Below are 4,611 nucleotides of genomic sequence, written 5' to 3'. Positions count from 1 at the left end.
GGATGCTTTTGGTTTCTAGGGATGGCTGAGTATTTCTCTACCAGCACTGTTACCAGTTCCCTACTGAAGCATGCACCAGCTGTTCCTATGAAACTCCAGCAACTGCCTAGAGAAGAATGAGAGAGAGCATGCCAGGCCCTGTTTGTGGAGCAGACCATGTTCCCTGATCCCCTGGTGTCTTGGGGTCACTATGTGTTGCTCCAGGACAGTGGCAGAGATTCCCCCAGGAGCCTCCTTCCCCTCACGGCCTCCTCTCTCCCTCCGTTCTCTCATCAAGTGCTGTCCACTTCTCCCACCGGCTGGTGGACTCTGGTCTTGCTCCACTTTGTCCACAGAGGTAGATAGGGCAGCCATTGTGATTCCTGTTCATTCTCCATAGATCTTGCCCTTCATCTATCGGCAGAGTAGGATAAGATGGAGAGGAAATCTGTCTATTCATCCACCTATCATCTCTGTGTCATCTAAATATCTTCTACCTTGTACCCACCCACTCACCTACCATTCCTTCCCCCTTCTATGCACCTCTCCTGTCTTCTGCCCTGGGTCTCAGTCATGCTGGACACTGAGCTACAGTATTAGGAGCACTGTGTTCTCTGCTTCAGCCCTTCCCAGCAAAGGCTGTCAAGAGTGAAGTGCCACAGCTGGTTTTAGGGACTGTTACCAGGGTTCAAACAAAAACTTTAATTTCTTAAAAGAACACCTCTGCATTATAGCTCATGCTAGTCTTTCTAAGAAGAGATGATAGAATCTCCTGTAGATAGTGCATCAAATTTAACAGTTAATCTGTCAGAACCAGAGAGCTGGAAATGTTTACTGTCTTTGAGAGAAAATGGGAAAGAAGTCATTATTGATTTCCTAAAGAAAGGCCAGGTGTGTTTTCTGTCCACCCATATTCTTAATTTATTTTGTCACTATTTAAAAACCCCACCTCATCTCATTTAACTGGTGTTTTTCTTGCATAGACTGACAGTGACCTCTGAAGTTCAATGATCTCCCTCTCCATCACTGTGACCAAGGTGCTCCTGGATCAGGTGCTGGGTGTAAGTACCATCTCAGCCCCTGAATGTGGGATGCAGATGTTCCTCTGTATGACACTTGCAGGTTCTAAGTTTTTCTTTTTAGGTGCCATGGCCTATGACTAAAGCATAGCCATCTGCCATCCTCTCCGTTACCCTATGCTCATGAACCACAGGGTGTGTCTCCTCCTGGCATCTGGCTGCTGGTTCCTGGGATCAGTGGATGGCTTCATGCTGACTCCTGTCACCATGACCTTCCCATTCTGCAGATCCCAGGAGATCCAGCACTTCTTCTGTGAAGTCCCTGCTGTGATGAAGCTCTCCTGCTCAGACACCTCGCTCTATGAGACACTCATGTACCTGTGCTGTGTCCTCATGCTCCTCATCCCTGTGACAGTCATTTCAGGCTCCTATTCCTGCATCCTCCTCACCATCCACAGGATGAACTCAGCAGAGGGCAGGAGGAAGGCCCTGGCCACCTGCTCCTCACACATGATGGTGGTCACACTCTTCTATGGTGCTGCCGTCTACACCTACATGCTCCCCAGCTCCTACCACACCCCTCAGAAGGACATGGTGGTTTCTGTGTTTTACACCATTCTCACCCCTGTGCTGAACCCCTTAATCTACAGTTTCAGGAATAAGGATGTCACTGGGGCTCTGAGGAAAATGTTGAGTGTGGGACCTGTCTTTCCGGAAACAGTAAAGTAGGGGATTTGGGTTCCATGGTTTCTCCTTCTCTCCACTCAGATGATGAAGATCTCCTGGTGCCGTCTCCTGGGCTCCTACTCCACAGTGCTGCACCCCTTTGCCCCTCTCAGGGGTGAGCCTCCTCTGTCCACTGCTTGTGCATTTAAAGTCCTCATGCAGCGACCCTGGATCCACCTTATATACCTAAGTTGACAAGGACTTTCTCCTTCTAGGGGAAAATATTCATATCATTACAAAACACATAGTGGATATTTAGAGGAAATGGTCGTGAGGTGTTCTGGTTTAGTGGAGAGAGAAAATATGAACAAAACAGGTGCATGGTTAATCAGAGGTTAGTCTAGGTTTAGAGTTCATTGGAATTAGTTGTATTATTTTTTTCATGCTAATTTTCTGCGAATTTGAAATGATGTATGAATAAAGAGTTAAATAACAGGCTCTTTATAAAAAAGCAAATTTCTACTTTCTGCTTGGGGGCAGTGTGACATAGTACCTAGGTGACCATGCTCTTATCATTGTGTCTAATCTTTATTGAGACAGTGCAGCTGTTTCTCCACATTCCTTGGGGAACGTTCTCAAGGTCCAATCATGAAGGCATCCAGTGGATGATGCTGTCTGAGATCATTAGGATCGAGTTGTGTGATGAAGAATCAAGACCACATGGATGACCACGGGGGGAATGCCAGTCCTGGGTGGAAGGAGGGTTTGGGGCAGGCTCCCTACCTGAGGTGCATCTGAGGTGGCTCTTAAAACACGGAGCTTAAAACATGGTTTGGATGTGAGGTATCCCCAAAGCTCCTGTGTCAATGCAGGGGTATTCAGGAGGGAAATGACTGGGCTATGGGTGGTATAACTCTGTCAGTCCATCTTACTGTGAATGGACTGACTGGGAGTTAAGTGTAGGCAAGTGGGGTTTCGCTGGAGGAGGTGGTCACTGCAGATGAGCTCTGAAAGGGTGCATCTTCCCTTTGGTTTAAATAATAGACCACTTAGGCTCATGGCAAAATGTCTGCAGAACAGATGCTCAGTGCCAGGAGCTGAAGTCACTGTTGCTTGTCAGAGACCCTGTGTGGTAGAATTGGAATGTTAATCAGGACATATAAGAGGGTAGCTAATGCAGCCACAGGCGTAATCAGTATCTAATCAACTATGCAGATTTGTGTCTTGCCCATAGAGACCAAGGTGGGTGCCCATTTGTCTCCGGGACATTTGCCAAGTCCCTTAGGTTTTGGCATTGCAAGCTGCTCTCTCCTTCCTTAGCTCAGATTCATTTGTACTCACTCTCCCTTGACAGGAGAAGATGCAGCTGGACAGGAAAGTCCTGAGGACTCCCTGTGTCCTCCCAGATGTTACATACACTGTTCCTTCTCACACTTCCCACACCAAAGCAAGTTAGATGACTATTTCTAACATGGTGAGTGCAAAGCTTTGCAATATTCCCCTTTCGCCCTAAAATAGAACAGAGCCATCTCCTGAGGAGGCCTGGGACGTGGACAGAAGGTTGAGAGACCTGGTGAAGAAGCTTCCTGAAGTGGGAGGGGTGGATTCTATTTTCTTTGAGGAACCAGCTGGAGATCCTTTGGCAAAGCAGTTGTATAAAAGGTGTTTCTGGAGGAGGAACAACCACAGAAGTGATGCTCATGGTGCCGCGAGCTGACCACTGAAGTCGCAGACGTGCTTCCAGGATTTCTCCTGGAATGCGTCTGCTGCTCTTGTCCTCTGCTCCTGTTTCTCACTGTCCACTAGCCCTGTGGTCAGCACTGGGCAGTGTACTGTTGAGGAAGCTGGAGAGGGTGGTGTGGGAATAGCTGGTGCTGTCTTCAGCTGCTGCTTTGGCACTGTTTGTACCCTCTGGCCCTTGGTGTGGTCTCCTTCCTCCTCCTCCATGCACAGGCACCCTCTCGGACCTCTTGATCACACGGGCCATTACTACTAAGTTCCAAACACACACTAAAGTGAATAATGACTCCCTTCATTTAAAATTCTACTAAAATATAAAATTTGTTCCTGTAAGACCATAATGTTAGTTCACATGAATAACATGAAGTTCACCCCCTTAATTCTTAGTGAACAGGCCAAGAAGGAGAATGTCACCCAGACTCCAAAGAGTCTCTCAAGTTCCCTTTCAGTAAATGACATAACCAGAAGCAGCCTTCTGACATGGCTCTGAGTGGTGGACATCAGGACACTTTCCCCCACTAACTTTTTCCCCCATCTGCTGCCTAAGCACATGCTTAGAGCCTGCCTGGCCTTCCATGGCCCTCTGCCTGCTCATGTCCCCTGTAGCTCCTTGGCTGAGCACCAGTGGGGCAATCAGCTCCTTGGATCTTGTCCAGCTAGTCTAGTTCTCAGCTGAGTGAAAGCATCCAGTGGATGATGCTGTCTGAGATCATTAGGATCCAGTTTTGTGATGAAGTTTTGTGATGAAGGCAAATGGGTTCAAGTCAGAGGCAGTTCATTAGGTGGAAGCGGCTAGACATTAGCTTTACAAAATGATTTTAATCTTTGTAATTTTTTTGTGGGCATTGATCTTGTGTGGCCTAATATGTACTACCATATTTTGCTGGGGATGGTCACAAGATGTACTTTACATAGAATTTTCAGTAGTGTCAACTGTGGGTTTATAATTCACTTTTGTCCATGCTGTCTTTTTGAATGTTTTTGAACTGTTGTTTTGATATTGTGTGGTTTTGTTGTTGTTTCTGTGTGTGTGTGTGTAAGCATACACATGATCCAATATGGCTTCCTGTCACTGCACAAATCAGAGTCCTGCTCTTCATATACAGCCAGACTCTAAAAAGCACAACCTACATCCTCTTACAAACAATTGTGAATCAATAGTAAAAGCTAACCTATAATATTGAGGAAAACATTGACCTCATAACAC

At 46.7% G+C, this 4,611-nt stretch overlaps 1 pseudogene; it reads left to right on the top strand.

Moving 5' to 3' along the window:
• The first annotated feature begins 986 nt into the window (after positions 1-986).
• On the top strand, positions 987-1,758 carry LOC139703620 (olfactory receptor 2T5-like; annotated as a pseudogene).
• Positions 1,759-4,611: the final 2,853 nt, after the last annotated feature.

Source organism: Marmota flaviventris (assembly GCF_047511675.1).
Source record: "Marmota flaviventris isolate mMarFla1 chromosome 5 unlocalized genomic scaffold, mMarFla1.hap1 SUPER_5_unloc_1, whole genome shotgun sequence".
Taxonomy (NCBI): Eukaryota; Metazoa; Chordata; class Mammalia; order Rodentia; family Sciuridae; genus Marmota; species Marmota flaviventris.
The sequence above is the reverse complement of the archived record's forward strand: the minus strand, read 5'-3'. Positions and strand labels throughout refer to the sequence as shown.